The 17,384-nt window shown below is 37.0% G+C and overlaps 1 long non-coding RNA gene across 2 annotated transcripts in view; it reads left to right on the forward strand.

Annotated features, from left to right (window-relative positions):
• The window catches only part of LOC129049686 (uncharacterized), a 112,865-nt gene that overhangs the window by 79,557 nt on the left and 15,924 nt on the right, over positions 1-17,384 (forward strand). For both annotated transcript variants that reach the window (XR_010136801.1, XR_010136800.1), the window contains exons 3-4: positions 1,280-1,399; positions 2,331-2,396. This is a non-coding gene — a long non-coding RNA (uncharacterized LOC129049686). The remainder of the gene's footprint in view (positions 1-1,279; positions 1,400-2,330; positions 2,397-17,384) is intronic.

Raw genomic sequence — 17,384 nt, forward strand, 5'->3', positions numbered from 1 at the left:
AGATCTAATTTTCCCTCCTTTTTTGCATCATTTTTCATATCTTGACACAGGGCATCTCTCATATTTCTGCTCAGATCAAGGGTAGAGCTAGGCAGATCAAGGTATAATAAGTTTTAGCTAAATGTTTATGCCAGTTTTGAAAATTTACAGCTTGCATGGAACACTTGCAGAGGTCATAGAAAAAAATTTTTTTTTCTTACTTAAATTACTTTAATTTAGTTTAACAAACCAAAAGTCAAATGCAATGCAACCTATTCTATGGTTCATAGATTTCTAAAATAAAATTGAAATTGATCTCAGAAGACTAGAAGGTATTCCAGTGTTTTGAAAATGACCGATAAAAATAATTGTTCATTCTTACCAAGCAAAATATTATTTATGGGAAGAACAATGAGAAACTGGGAGATTCCACAGCCAGATGGGTGGCTTTGTGTAGACAAAACACATCTGATTAAATTTTGTACTTCGGTGTCAGGTAGACACAGCAAATATTGATGACTCATTCCATAATGGATTCCTTGTCTTTTTAGGATTCATATGGTCAGCCTTCTTATGAAAATTTAAAAACAAAGTTTGTTTTGTAATAGTTATAGTCTGTTAAATTTTTATAAGACAATTTATAACATATCATATGATATAGTCAAATGGTAGAATCATAAAAGCTTTAAAGTTCATGTTTTCAGATATCTCCACAAGTTTGTGCCATTAGTATATCAGATTCACAAGTATATCATTACATCAGACTCACAATTATCAAAGCGTCAACAGTATTCAAATGTGATATTTACAAAATTTGATCCCTGCAATTATATTGATATAATCTATACAGATGATATACAGTAAGTTAACTGTTTAAGAGTGGTTTACTCTAGGTCCCCCAGGTAGTCCAAAATCTAAAACGTTTTTGACACTATAGATTTGAATGATAATATTATTGTCATCCCCTTAAAATCAACACCAGTTTTTTGGTTGATTCTGGTACTCACGTGTGTGTGTGTGTGTGTGTGTGTGTGTGTTTTAAGCATTGGCCAAAGGTAGCAGGTGGCATAGATGGCTGACAAGATCTTTTGCTTTGCCAAAGTAGACCAGAGATTTTTACAACAACTGATTTCAGATATTCTATAATTTCTACTGTCCGGGAGAGGCACTGAAGGTTTTTTATCATCTGTTGAGAGAGTTGATTATAAAACAGTTTTCCTGGTGTTCCTCTTTAACCAAAATCTTCTCATTCTCTTTGGCCCTTGTTTTCTGAGATAAATCACTCTCTTTCTTTCCAAAGCAAAATGAAAGGGGCAATTATACCCTTGGTGATTCTTAATTGTCCCAACTAATGAAGTCAAGTTTCTGGAATCTGAGCTGAAAATGAAGCTTACAATGCACCCTCAATACATGAAATTTGGTAAGTCAATTTGAATCTTTTTTTGTTTGGTCAAGAAAATTCAACTATTTGAATATTGAACTGAAGTCACTATACTGGTACTCTCAATTTAGCTTAGAATAAAAATGCGTTCTCTCCCTATATCCTCAGTTAAATTAAGGGAAGAAAAACAAAACAAACAAACAAAAAACAGTATTATCACTCAAATAGACTTTATTTTATTTATTTTTTACAGCCCAGAGGCCTTTATTCTTCTTACAGCTATTCTGCTGTGAATTCATAGGGAATGGGCTCCAGCAGCTTAGGCTACAGGCTACTTTCCACCGGGTCTCACAAAGTGTGCTTCTCAAAGCAGGCTGGGGCTTCCCTTGAACCCAGGTACCTTTCTCTTTGTCTTCCTTCTTTTTTTTTGAGACGGAGTCTTGCTTTGTCATCCAGGCTGGAGTGCAGTGGCACGACCTAGGCTCACTGCAACCTCCGCCTCCCGGGTTTAAGTGATTCTCCTGTCTCAGCCTCCCAAGTAGCTGGGACTACAGGTGCCCACCACTGCACCCAACTAATTTTTGTATTTTTAGTAGAGACGGGGTTTCACCATGTTGGCCAGGCTGGTCTCGAACTCCTGAGCTCAAGTGATTCGTCTGCTCTGGTCTCTCAAAGTGATGGGATTACAGGCATGAGCCACCATACCTGGCCTGGCTTCCTTCTGTTTCTGATTATTTTCTTTCACATGTTTCAGGATGCTATCTTGGCTCTTCAAGTGCTTAAAATGCTGAACATGTATATTAATTCGCTTGGCAAGAACCTTGCCCTTACCTTGTTTGCTGACGACACTGCCAGCAGCATGCTGGGGAACATTGTAGACTCTTCCAGTTTTGGATGGCAACACTTGCAGGGCATTCCCTTTTGAACAATACCTATTCCCTTGATGTCTACAATATCACCTTTCTTGTAGGTTCCCACTTATGTACCCAAAGGAGCAACTCCATGTTTTCCAAAAGGCCCGAAGAACATATAGCAGGTACCTTGTCTTTTTCTCTTTATGTTTGTCATTTTGGTGAATTACTGAAAAATGGAGGTTCAGGCCAAAAGGCTTAACCAGATATTATTTTAAGCAGTAAGTTTTTACTTTTTCCAAATATGTTCCCCTTACATCAAATAAGCATTTTCTCCCTGTGTTAATGCTAATTAATTTGCCATATCAATATATCAAATAACTTCACCAAATACTGTTGTAAAAAGCTCTGTACTGGCCCAATAGACAAATTAAAACCTAGGTTATGTAATCTAGATGTGCCCTTTGCTTACATGTGGGAGAATTGGAAAGATTCATTTATTAGTGACTGCAATATACAGAGGAATTTAATTTAAAAGATGTTTTGGAAAAATTCAAATATTATCACTAAGGGGAAGTAAAAATAAATATATATGTTTCACATCTCTGGGTCAGAAGAAAGCAAATGCAGTATCTATCAATACAAATCAAAAAAATAAACAGCAAGAAAATACAAATAGTTTATACTCTTTATACTATATTAAAAGGCAAAGACTCGGCCGTGCGTGGTGGCTCATGCCTGTAATCCCAGTACTTTGGGAGGCCGAGGTCAGGAGATTGAGACCATCCTGGCTAACACGGTGACACCCCGTCTCTACTAAAAATACAAAAAAATTAGCGGGGCGTGGTGGTGGGCACCTGTAGTCCCAGCTACTTGGAAGGCTGAGGCAGGAGAATGGCATGAACCCGGGCTGCAGAGCTTGCAGTGAGCCTAGATCATGCCACTGCACTCCAGCCTGGGCGACAGAGCAAGACTCCACCTCAAAAAAAAAAAAAAAAAAAAAAAAAAAAGGCAAAGACTCTCAGAAAGATTTAAAATCTGACTATATACTGTTTTACAATAGACACACCTAGAACCAAATGATACAGAAAAGTTTAATATAAAAGGGCAAGCCAGCATGTTTTTAACATAAAGGCAAATAGAAAAGACAAGCATACAATCTTTGTTTCAGACATTAAATAAGACAAAAGGTGCTTTTTTTACATTTTAAAGGGAACAATTCTCATCGTATTTCTAGCAGTCGTGATCTTTTATGAAAAATAATATGGCATTAAAATACTTGAAACAAAAAACTTTAGAAATACAAGGGAAAAGAGAAATTGAGTTGTTGTGGGTAAATCAAGGAAACTTTCCAGGCTTATTTGGAAGGAAGTATATGTACTAGTTTCTTACGTATTTTTGATGGAACATGACCCATCTAGTTCTTGGCTGGGCCTAGAATGAGCAGGCTCAGATATTTTTCTTAGTTTAGGTTACATCCTGCCCTAATAACAATGTTTATTAACAATTGTTGTAGAGATACCAACATCTGTAGAATGAAATTCATTATTTTTCCCTCTGAAATCAGTTCTGTCTTGGATGCTAAAACCCATTAAATTGTAACACAATTCACTCAAGCTGCTAAACGTAAACATGTCATCCTTGGCTCTCCTTATCTCTAAAATGTATCTATTGAATCTGGCTCCTCCTCTCCCCCTCACTATTACGGTCTTATTTTAGGCTTTCTTTGATCTAACCAATGTTGTCCCTGGCACTGGACTCATACAAACCTGATCACCCCATTTTCTTTAGAAACCTCTGTTAGTTTCCTTTGCCCAGACTGTAGGATCAAAATCTAACTCCTTACATGGTTAAAATGCCCTTAACAATCTGCCCTTCTCCCCACATCTTTCCAGATTTATCTTTCTCCATTCTTTCTCTAATCTTCCATTCACTTAAAGTGTATCGCTATGCTAAGTTTTAAATAATTAACCAAAACACCAGACCCATTTATGATTGTTCTTTCATCTACATTCTCTCCTCTTAGAATAACTTTCTCTGATTCCTTTTTTAACTCATTTTTTAAATCTTTAAGTTGCATATAATTTACTCAGCATATATGTATGTGTGTGTATATATATGATGTATAGTCATGTTCACTTAATGATGGGGTTATGTTCTGAGAAATGTGTCATCAGACAATTTTGTCTTTGTGCAAACATCATAATTTACTTACACAAACCTAGATGGTATAGCCTAGTACACAACTAGGCTATATGGTATAGGCTATTGCTTCTAGGCTGCAAACTGGTACGGCATGTTACTATAGTAAATTCTGTAGGCGATTGTAGCACAATAGTAGTTGTATATTTATTTATTTTTTGTTGTTTATAAGGTTTTGTTAAAATTAGCTTTAACATTAATAATACACCATACAAAGGTAAAATATGGTTTTCTCTTCTGAACAAAATGTGTAATATTAAAAGACAAAAGATTTTGTTTACTTCTTGAGTAAACTGCAGGGAGAAAATGGAACAGGAGAGACAGATTTAGTTGGCCGCATGCTGTCTTTATTTGGTCTTACTGTTTGGGAAGCAGAATCTCCTCTCTATTAAATGGTAAATGATTTTATCACTGTAACTAAATGAAGGACTATTCTATAGTGACTCATGATCCTGTTTTGTGACATCAAGTGTCTTAAAACTTTGATATTTGACTGACTTCCCAATATTAAAATTAATAGTTCTAGCTTCAAACTTTTTGACCTTAAACTAACTTTTTTGGAGATTAGGTTCCCTAAAGTCCAAGAGAGCTATAGTAGGCTTATTAGACTTATTTGTTATGTTAGTACACAGTAAGCCTTGTCAAATATAAGGTGGTATTTAGCTTTCTTTGGGTTATATTTAGACATGTTGTTCATATATGTTCTAGTATTGTATGACATTCCTGAAAATCTGATATGTCTTGATGTATGTTTTCAGTAATAATTATGATTATGTTAAATTGTTGTATGCCACAGAAATAAGCAAATTTCCTTGTCAATGGTGTCTTTGACTATGGCTGTCCTAAAACTTTTGTCATCCACAATTGTTGTTTTGCTTTGATCCTTCTCAAAAAGTGACTTATAATCAGCTACATTCCAGGGCTTGCTTTGGAGGAATTTATGAAAATAAACTCTCTTCTTTTCTTCTTTTCTGTAAAAACGGTAAAAGAAAGAAAGAAAAAATATCACTTTCTTTTGTGTGTGTTCATTTGTATATCTTTCTTTTTTAATTTATTTTTTATTTCAATAGGTTTTTTGGGAACAGGTGGTGTTTGGCTACATGAATAAGTTCTTTAGTGGTGATTTCTGAGATTTTGGTGCGTCATCACTCAAGCAGTGTACACTGTACTCTATGTGTGGTCTTTTATCTCTCATCCCCTCCCACCCTTTTTCCCAAGTCCCCCAAGTCCACTGTATCATTCTTATGCCTTTGAGTCCTCATAGCTTAGCTCTCAATTATGAGAGCATACGATGTTTGGTTTTCCATTCCTGAGTTACTTCACTTAAAATAGTAGTCTCCAATTCCATGCAGATTGCTGCAAATGCCATTATTTTGTTCCTTTTTATGGCTGAGTAGTGTTCCATGTTGTATATATACCACATTTTCTTTATCCACTCATTGATGGGCATTTGGGCTGATTCTATATTTTTGCAAATTTTGCTGCTATAAACGTGCGTGTGTGAGTATCTTTTTCGTATAATGACCTCTTTTCCTCTGGGTAGATACCAGGAGTGGGATTGCTGGATCAAATGGCAGTTCTACTTTTAGTTCTTTAAGGAATCTCCACACTGTTTTCCATGGTGGTTTTACTAGTTTATATTCCCATCAACAGCGTAAAAGTTTTCTCCTTCACCACAGCCAGGCCAACATCTATTATTTTATTTTTTTATTTTTTGATTATGGCCATTCTTGCAGGAGTGAAGTGGTATCACATTGTGGTTTTGATTTGCATTTCCCTGATAATTAGTGATGCTGAGCATTTTTTCATATGCTTGTTGACCATTTGTGTATCTTTTTTTGATAATGGTCTATTCATGTCCTTAGTCCACTTTTTGATGGGAGTATTATTATTATTATTATTTTGCAGATTTATTTGAGCTCTTTGTAGATACCGGACATTTGTCCTTTGTCAGATGTGTGGAATGTGAAGATTTTCTCCCACTGTGTGGGTTGTCTGTTAACTCTGCTGATTATTTCTTTTGCTGTGCAGAAACTTTTTAGTTTAATTAAATTTCATCTACTTATCTTTGTTTTTGTTGCATTTGCTTTTGGGTTCTTGGTCATGAAATCTTTGCCAAAGCAGCTGTATAGGAGGGTTTTTTCCGATGTTATCTTCTAGAATTTTTGTGGTTTCATGTCTTAGATTTAACTCTTTGATCCATCTTGGGTTAATTTTTGTATAAGGTGAGAGATGAGGATCCAGTTTTACTCTTTTACACGTGGTTTGCCAATTATCCCAGCACCATTTGTTGAATAGGGTGTCCTTTCCCCACTTTATATTTTGTTTGCTTTGTTGAATATCAGTTGTCTGTATTTGACTTATTTCTGGGTCCTCTATTCTGTTCTATTGGTCTATGTGCCTATTTTTATACCAGTACCATGCTGTTTTGGTGACTATGGCCTTATAATATAGTTTGAAGTTGGGTAATGTGATGCCTCCAGATTTGTTCTTTATGCTTAGTCTTATTTTGGATATGTGGGCTCTTTTTTCATTCAATATGAATTTTAGAATTTTTTTTTCAAGTTCTGTGAAGAATGATGGTGGTATTTTGATGAGAATTGCATTGAATTTGTAGATTGCTTTTGGCAGTATGGTCATTTTCACAGTATTCATTCTACCCATCCATGAGAATGAGATGTGTTTCCATTTGTTTGTGTCATCTATGATTTCTTTCAGTAGTGTTTTGTGGTTTTCCTGCAGAGGTCTTTCATGTCCTTGGTGAGGTATATTCCTAAGTATTTTGTTTTATTTTTCAGCTATTGTGAAAGGGGTTGAGTTCTTGATTTGATTCTCAGCTTGGTCACTGTTGGTGTATAGCAGAGCTACTGATTTGTGTACATTAATTTTGTATCCTGAAACTTTGCTGAATTTATTTATCAGTTCTAGGAGCTTTTTGTAGGAGTCTCTAGGGTTTTATAAATGTGTCATCAGCAAACAGGGACAGTTTGGCTTCCCCTTTACCAATTTGGATGCCCTTTATTTCTTTCTCTTGTCTAATTGCTCTGGCTCAGACTTCCAGTGTTAGGTTGAATAGAAGTGGTGAATGTGGCCATCCTTGTCTTGCTCCAGTTCTCAGGGGGAATGCTCTCAACTTTTCTGTGTTCAGTATAATGGTGGCTGTAGGTCTGTCCTAGATGGCTTTTATTATATTGAGGTATATCCCTTGTATGCCCATTTTACTGAGGGTTTTAATCATAAAACAATGCTGAATTTTGTCAAATGCATTTTCTGCATCTATTGAGATGATCATGTGATTTTTGTTTTTAATTCTGTTTATGTGGTGTATCACATTTATTGACTTGTGAATATTAAACCATCCCTGCATCCTTGGTATGAAACACACTTGATCTTGGTGGATTATCTTTTTGATATGCTGTTGGATTCAGTTACCTAGTATTTTGTTGAGGATTTTTGCATCTATGCTTATTAGGGATATTGGTCTATAATTTTCTTCTTTTGTTATGTCCTTCCCTGGTTGTGGTATTAGGGTGATACTGGCTTCATAGAATGATTTAGGATTTAGGGAGAATTCTCTCTTTCTCTATCTTGTGAAATAGTGTCAATAGGATTAGTACCAATTTTTCTTTGAATGTCTAATAGAATTCACCTGTGAATCTGTCTGGTCTTGGACTTTTTTTTTGGTTGGCAATTTTTTATTATCACTTCAATCTCACTGCTTGTTATTGGTTGATTCAGAGTTTCTATTTCTTCCTGGTTTAATTTAGAAGGGTTATGTATTTCCAGGAATGTATACATGTCTTCTAGGCTTTCTAGTTTATGTGCGTAAAACTGTTCATAGCAGCCTTGAATGATCTTTTGTATTTCTGTGGTATCAGTTGTAATGTCTCCTGTATTAGTCTGTTTCCATGCTGCTGATAAAGACATACCTGAGACTGGGTAATTTATAAAAGAAAGAGGTTTATTGGACTTACAGTTCCACATGGCTGGGAGGCCTCACAATCATGGCAGAAGACAAGGAGGATCAAGTCACATCTTACGTGGATGGCAGGAGGCCAAAGGAGAGCTTGTGCTGGGCAACTTCCTTTTTAAATCCATCAGATCTTGGGAGACCCATTCACTATCATGAGACTAGCATGGGAAAGACCCAGCCCCATAATTCATTCATCTCCCACCAGGTCCCTCCCACAACATGTGGGAATTATGGGAGCTACAAGATGAGATTTCAGTGGGGACACAGAGCCAAGCCATATCATTCTGCCCCTGGACCCTTTCAAATCTCATATCTTCACATTTCAAAACCAATCATGCCTTCCAACAGTCCGCCGAAGTCTCAACTCATTTCAGCATTAACTCAAAAGTCCACAGTCCAAAGTCTTATCCAAGATAAGGCAAGTTCCTTCCGTCTATGAGCCTGGAAAATCATTAGTTAAATTAAAAGTTAGTTACTTGCTAGATACAATGGGTGTACAGGGATTGGGTAAATACAGCCATTACAAATGGGAGAAACTGGCCAAAACACAGGGGCTACAGGCTCCATGCAAGTTCAAAATCGAGCAGGGGCAGTCAAATCTTAAAGTTCCAAAATGAGCTCCTTTGACTCCACGTCTCACATCCACGCGACACTGATACAAGACGTAGCTGGCTTTGCAGGGTACAGCCTCCTTCCTGGCTGCCGTCACGGGCTGGTGTTGAGTGTCTGCAGCTTTTCCAGGTGCACAGTACAAACTGCCAGAGGATCTACCATTCTGGGATCTGGAGGACAGTGGCCCTCTTCTCACAGCTCCACTAGGCAGTGCCCCAATAGTGAATCTGTGTGGGGGCTCTGACCCCACAATTTCTTTCTGCACTGCCCTAGCAGAGGTTCTCCATGGGGACCCTGCCCCTGCAGCAAACTTCTGCCTGGGCATCTGGGCATTTCCATATATTCTCTGAAATCTAGGCAGAGGTTTCCAAACCTCAATTCTTGACCTCTGTGCACTCACAGGCTCAACAACACGTGGAAGCTGCCAAGGCTTGAAGCTTGCACCCTCTGAAGCCACAGCCTGAGCTCTACATTGGTGCCTTTCAGCCATGGCTGGTGCAGTCACTAGGCTGCACACAGCACGGGGACCCTGGGCTTGGCCCACAAAATCATTTTCTTCCTGGGATTCCAGGCCTGCAATGGGAGGAACTTCCACAAAAGTCTCTGACATGCCTTGGAGACATTTTCTTCATTGTCTTGGTGATTAACATTTGGCTCCTTGTTACTTATGGAAATTTCTGTAGTGGGCTTGAATTTCGTCTCAGAAAATGGGATTTTCTTTTCTATTGCATTGTCAGGCTGCAAATTTTCCAAACTTTTTTGCTGTTTCCCTTTTGAAACTGAATGCCTTTAACAGCACCCAAGTCACCTCTTGAATGCTTTGCTGTTAGAAATTTCTTCCACCAGATACTCTAAATCATCTCTCTTAAGTTCAAAATTCCATAAATCTTTAGGGCAGGGGCAAAATGCCTCCAGTCTTTTTGCTAAAACATAACAAAATCACCTTTGCTCCAGTTCTCAACAAGTTCCTCATCTCTATCTGAGACCACCTCAGCCTGGATTTCATTTTCCATATCATTATCAGCATTTTGGTCAACGCCATTCAACAAATCTCTAGGGAGTTCCAAACTTTCCCACATTTTCCTCTCTTATTCTGAGACTTCCAAACTGTTCCAGCCTCTGCCTGTTACCCGTTGTAAAGTTGCTTCCACATTTTCAGGTTTCTTTTCAGCAGCCCCCACTCCTGGTACCAATTTATTGTATTAGTCCACTTTCACACTGCTGATAAAGACATACCTGAGACTAAGCAATTTACAAAAGAGAGGTTTATTGGACTTACAGTTCCACATGGCTGGGGAGATCTCACAATCATGACAGAAGGTAAGGAGAAGCAAGTCACATCTTACATGGATGGCAGGAGGCAAAAAGAGAGCTTCCATTTTTAAAACCATCAGATCTTGTGAGACTCATTCACTGTCATGAGAACAGCACAGGAAAGACCCGCCCCCATAATTCAGTTATCTCCCACTGGGTCCCTCCCACAACACACGGGAATTATGGGAGCTCCGAGATGAGGTTTGAGTGGGGACACAGAGCCAAATCATATCATCTCTTGTTTCATTTCTAATGGAGCTTATTTAGATTGTCTCTTTCCTTGGTTAATCTCACTAATGGTATCAATTTTATTTATCTTTTCAGAGAACCAGCTTTTTGTTTCATCTATCTTCTATATATTTTTGTTGCAATTTCATTTAATTCTGCTCTGATCATTGTTATTTCTTTTCTTCTGCTGAGTTTGGGTATGGATTATAGTTTCTTCTGTTCCATGAGGTGTGACCTAAGATTGTCTATTTGTGCTCCTTCAGACTTTCTGATATAGGCATTTAATGTTATGAACTTTCCTCTTAGCACCACTTTTGCTATATCCCACAGGTTGTGATAGGTTGTGTCACTATTTTTATTCAATTCAAAGAATTTTTAAGTTTCCATCTTGGTTTCATTGTTAACCCAACAATCACTCAGGATCAGGTTATTTAATTTCCATGTATTTGCATAGTTTGGGAGGTTCCTTTTGTAGTTGAATTCCACTTGTATTCCACTGTGGTCTGAGAGAGTACTTGAGATAATTTCGATTTTCTTAAATTTACTGAGACTTATTTTGTGGCCTATCATATGGTCTATCTTGGAGAATGTTGCATGTGCTGATGAGTAGAATGTATATTCTGAAGTTGTTGGGTAAAATATTCTGTAAATATCTGTTAAGTCCATTTGTTGTAGGGTATAGTTTAAGTCCATTGTTTCTTTGTTGACTTTCTGTCTTGATGATCTGTCTAGTGCTGTCAGTGGAATACTAAATCCCCCACTATTATTGTGTTGCCATCTATTAGGTCTACTAGTAATTGTTTTATAAATTTGGGAGCTCCAGTGTTAGGTGCATATATATTTAGGACTGTGGTATTTTCCTGTTGAACTAATTTTTTTATCATTATATAATGTCCCTCATTGTGTTTTTTAACTGCTGTTGCTTTAAAGTTTGTTTTGCCTGATATAAGAATAGCTACTCCTGCTCACTTTTGATGTCCATTTTCATGGAATATATTTTTCCACTCCTTTATCTTAAGTTTATGTGAGTCCTTATGTGTTAGGTGAGTCTCCTGAAGACAGCAGGAATTTGGTTGGTGAATTCTTGTTCATACTGCCTTCCTGTATCTTTTAATTGGAGCATTTAAGCCATGTATATTCAAAGCTAGTATTGAGATGAGAGGTACTATTCTATTAATTGTGCTATTTGTTGCTTGAATACCTTGTGTTTTTTTTCATTGTGTTATTGTCATATATGTCCTATGAGACTTATGCTTTAAAGAACTTATATTTTGGCATATTTCAAGGATTTGTTTTAAGACTTAGAGCTCCTTTTAGGAGTTCTTGTAGTGACAGCTTGGTAGTCGCAAATTCTCTCAGCATTTGTTTGTCTGGAAAAGACTGTGTCTTTCCTTCATTTATGAAGCTTAGTTTCACTGGATACAAAATTGTTGGCTGACAGTTGTTTTGTTTAAGGAGGCTAAAAATAAGACCTCAATCCCTTCTAGCTTGTAGGGTTTCTGCTGAGAAATCTGCCATTATTTTGTTAGATTTTACTTTATAGGTTACCTGATGCTTTTGCCTCACAGCTATTAAGATTCTTTCCTTTGTCTTGACTTTAAATAACCTGATGACTATATGCTTAGGTGATGACTTTTTGTGATGAATTTCCCAGGTGTTCTTTGAGCTTCTTGCATTTGGATGACTAGATTTCTAGCAAGGCCAGGGAATTTTCCCCTGATTATTCCCTCAAATATCTTTTCCAGACTTTTAGATTTCTCTTCTTCCTTGGGAACACCAACTATTCTTAGGTTTGGATGCTTAACATATTCTCAAACTTCTTGGAGGCTTTGTTCATTTTTTCTTATTCTTTGTTCTTTGTCTTTGACAGATTGGGTTAATTCAAAAGCCTTGTCTTCGAGCTCTGAAATTCTTTCTTCTGCTTGTTTGAGTGTGTTGTTGAGACTTTCCTATGCATTTTGCATTTCTCTAAGTGTGTCCTTGATTCCAGAAGTTGTAATTGGTTTTTATTTATACTATCTCTTTCACTGAAGATTTTGCCTTTCACGTCTTATATTATGTTTTTGATTTCTTCAAGTTGGAGTTCATCTTTCTCTGGTGCCTCCTTAATTAGCTTAATAATTGACCTTTGGACTCCTTTTTCTGGCAATTCAAGGATTTCATCTTGATTTGGATCCATTGCTGGTGAGCTGGTGTGACCTTTTGGGAGTGTTAAAGAACCTTGTTTTGACATATTAACAGAATTGTTTTTCTGGCTCCTTCTCATTTTGGTAGAATATGTCAGAGGGAAGATCTGGGACTCAAGAGCTGCTGTTCAGATTCTCTTGTCCCATGGTGTGCTCCTTTGATGTGTTGCTCTTCTTATTCCTCTAGCAATGGGGCTTCATGAGAGCTGAACTGCAGTGATTGTTTTTGCTCTTCTGGGTCTAGCCACCCAGCAGTGCTACTGGGCTCCAGCCACCCAGCAGTGCTACTGGGCTCCAGCCTGGTACTGGGGAGTGTTTGCAGAGTCCTGTGATGTGATCTTTCTTCAGGTCTTTCAGCCATGGATACAGCACCTGCTCCAGGGGAGGTAGCAGAGGCGCAAAGAGGACTCTGAGGTTTCTTGGTTGTATTTTTGTTTAGTGCACTGGTTTTTCGTTGGTTGGCCTCCAACCAGGGGGTGGTACTTTCAAGAGTGCATCATCTGTAGTTGTATAGGGAGAATCAGGTGGTAGGTGGGGCTATAGAGCACCCAAGAGATTCTGTCCTTTGTTTTTGCAACCAGATGGGTGGAGAAAGACCACCAGATGGGGGTGTGCCTGAGCTCAGACTCTTCTCCGGCAGGGCTTGCTGTGGCTGCTGTGGGGGATGGGGGTGTGGTTCTCAGGCCAATGGAGTTATGTTTCCAGGGGGATTATGGTTGCCTCTGCTGAGTCACACAGGTCGCCAGGGAAAGTGTGGAAATCTGGCAGCCAAGGGCTCACCCCGCTCCACATGGCCTGCAGTCCTAAAGGCCAGTTGTCACTCTGACCACCGTGCACCCCCAATAGCACTGAGTTTATTTCCAGGCAGCCGGTGACCAGGGCTGAGAACTTGCCCCAGACCACCAGCCTCCCTGCTGAGAAAGCCAGCCAACTCACAGCTTTTCAGAGTCTCAGGGAGCCTGTAGCAGTGATGCAGTTCCTTCAAAGGGTCTGTGGATTCTCTCAGCTTTCCTGGTATGTTGCTGTGGTAGTTGGTGGAGCAGAAGTTCACAATGTGAGTCTCCACATGCTACTGTGTCTGTGCGAGTGGAAGCTGCAAGCTAGTCCTGCCTCCTATCCACCGTCTTCTTTTCTAGTTGTGTATTTAAACATAGGAAAGGTAATATGCTGCACTGTGACATTATGATGACTACAATGTCACTAGGTGGTGGAAAATTTTCAGTTTCACTAATGATCTTAAGGGTATATACTGTCCATTGTTGACCCAATTGTATATCATAGTGGTCCTATGAAATTATAATATTGTATTTTTACTGTACCTTTTTATTTTTTACTTTTCTTTTTTACTATACCTCTTTTTTGGTAAAATGTTCAAATCTTTTGTGTGATTTTTATTAGATTGTTCTGTATATTTGTGGAAAAATATGTTTTATAGATAGAGTTGTTGCTTTAAAAAAACTTTTTGACAATGTTTATCTTTGAAATGTTCAGACAGCTTTAAAAAATAATTATGGAAATGTTTGCATTTACAGCTAGCATTCTCTATTTGTTTTCTATTTGCCTCATCCATTCTGTGTTACTTTATTTCCTGTTTACCCATTTTGTTTTAGTTGCATGCTTTTTAGTATTCTATTTTATTTCTGCTGTTGACTTAATCATAATTATTTGTATTATTATTTGTGTAGTTTCCTAAGTATTAACAAAATGTATCCTTAGCTTATCACAGCCTATCTTTAAATAATAATATATTGCTGTACATGTAATATAAGAACTTCGTAAGAACACCTTTTCATTTCTTCCCTACCATACCCTTTGGACTATTATTTTCATACATTTTATTTCTACATATATTACAAACTACACACTAACTTACTATTTTTAAAACAATAAATTATCTCTTGAATTTTTTCTTTCTTTTCTTTTTAAAAAAAAAATTTAACAGTTTCCTCCTTGTGTTCAGCCTCTCAGTTGTTTTTCTTTTTATACATGTGGGATACATGTGCAGGATGTGCAGGTTTGTTACATAGGAAAACATGTGTCATGGTGGTTTGCTGCACCTATCAACCCATCACCTAAGTATTAAGCCCTGCATGCATTAGCTATTTTTCCTGTTCTCTCCCTCCCATGCCTCGCCCTCCACCTAGACAGGTTCCAGTGTGTGTTGTTCCCTTCCCTGTGTCCATGTGTTCTCATCATTCAACTCCCACTTGTAAGTCAGAACATGTGGTGGTTGGTTTTCTGTTCCTGTGTTAATTTGCTGAGTATAATGGCTTCTAGCTCCATCCATGTCCCTGAAATGGACATGATCTTGTTCCTTCTAATGGCTGCATAGTATTCCATGGTGTATATGTACCACATTTTCTTTATCTAGCCTATCATTGATGGGCATTTGGGTTGATTTCATGTCTTTACTATTGTGAATAGTGCTGCAATGAACATATGTGTGCAATAATTTTTTTAATTTGAAATAATTTTATATATAGAAAAGTTGCAAAAATGATACAAAGAATTCATGTATTCTTTCATCTAGCTTCCCTTAATACTAACATCTTATATTAGCAAGGATAATTATCAAAACAAAGAAATTGACTTTGGCATAATACTTTTAAGCAAACAATAGATGCTCCTTGAATTCCATCAGTTTCCCAGTAGTTCGTTGCTTCTATCTCAGGATCCAATCCAGTATTCCACATTGCAGTTACTTTTTATGTCTCTTTAGTCTCCTCTAATCAATGATAATTCTTGAATTTGACACTTTTAATGAATAATGGTCAGTTGTGCTGTAGAGTGTCTCTCAATTTGGTTTTGACTGTTGTATTCTTGAGATTAAATTGATACATCTTTGGCAAGTACACTGTAGAAGTGATGTTGTGTCCTTCCCAGTGCATCATATCAGGGTGTACATGATATCAATATGTCTCATTACAGATGATATTAACTTTAGTCATTTTCACTAAAATATTGTCTGCCAGGTTGCTCCACCATAAAGTTATCACTTTCCTTTTTGCAATTAATAAATATCTTGGGCAAAATACTGTGAAACCACTCAAATATCATTTTTCCTGAAAACCATGCTCACTGATTTTAGCCGTCATCAGTGAGTTTTGCCTGCAGCAGTTATTACTATGATACTTGTTTGAGGTTGATTTTGTATTTCCCTCATTTCTTTTATATTTGTTAATTGAAATTTTTCTGTAATGAAGAACTATTTATTCTCCTATGTTTATTTATGTGTTCAATTATTTAAAATAAATTGTGAAGTCATAAATGTTTACTCCTTTGAATATTATTTAATATTATCATTTTTAATTTTGTGACTCATGCTATTCTAGTGTTTTCTGATACCATGATATATTTCAGGTTCATTTTATTTTATTTTAATTTTTGCATCAGCCTTGGAATCAACCACTTCTCTGACTAGCCATGGTTCTTTTGATTGGCAAATGGTATTTAAAAACAAAGATCCAGGCACAGAGTACTTGTTACGGAAGTGTTACTGTTTTTAGGATCTCTCAAATGACAGGGTTTGGAAATATATGCAAGTATACTACTCACACATACATACAATTCTGCATTTATATTTCTATATATATATCTTAACATATATTAATGCTCATGAATTCATAGTTATGCCTCCAATTATAATCTGACACTATAGGGTTAATTCTGTCCTCCTTTTTCTTATTTATAACTTCTTCCTTTGACAATGGAAACAGAGTCTCTTTGTCTACAATATATTTACTTATTTGTTAGATCGTTGTATATACATGCTCCTATCAGAAACAGATTTACTAAGTACGTTTGTGAATAGTTACTTATATGTTTAGCTTTATAATGTCCACACCAAATTCTAAGTTACTTAGATTAGTTCTTTTCTACCTCACTCCATTCAGTGTGGTTATCCTATTCACTTCTAATATATTTAGGTTCATCCCTTACTGTCTTGTATTCAATTTTGGGATCCCCCAACAACTTGAATGATTTTAATAACTATTTAGTTTTATGAGTATTTGAGAGTTTATTATGGTTCTAAAAATCAAAGCTATAGTGAAACCCAGAGAAATATCGTGAAGGAAAGGAAAATATTTTCATGTTTGTGCACAACTGGGGCTTCCCGAGTAATGAAAATTAGGACATGGATTAAAAGATAAGTCTTGGAAATTAAAGGGTATTAGACCACGAGACATTTGCTCCTACTATGAGTAGTAAAACTTAACTTTCTAGAGCCAACTGTTTGCATTGCAGGGTAGGAACTTTCTCCTTTATCTTCCTGAGAGACTTTGTTTTATTTCAAATGGGGATGAGACCTAGAGCCCTAAAGCCTGTAATTTATATTGCATGTTATTGTAGACAACTAGGGAGTGGATATTGCCTTTCCTCTGGCAGGAAAGAATAGAGGGCAGCTTTTCTTCTCCTACATAAACTGTCAGGCTCATAATTTTGGAGGTATTCTCCTTCAGGACCCACCTCACATATATATATATATATATATATATATATATATATAGGGTAACATTTGGTTTTTGTGCTTTGTCCCTAGGATATTAGGGCAAGAGGAACTGATGTGGTTATTACTATAAGTAATAATAATTTGCCTTGATCCAGAAACCTCATGTTTGTATCCTGTGTTAGTCTGTTCTCATGCTACTACGAAGAAA

The sequence above is a fragment of the Pongo abelii genome, chromosome 14 (genome assembly GCF_028885655.2).
Source record: "Pongo abelii isolate AG06213 chromosome 14, NHGRI_mPonAbe1-v2.0_pri, whole genome shotgun sequence".
Lineage (NCBI taxonomy): Eukaryota > Metazoa > Chordata > Mammalia > Primates > Hominidae > Pongo > Pongo abelii.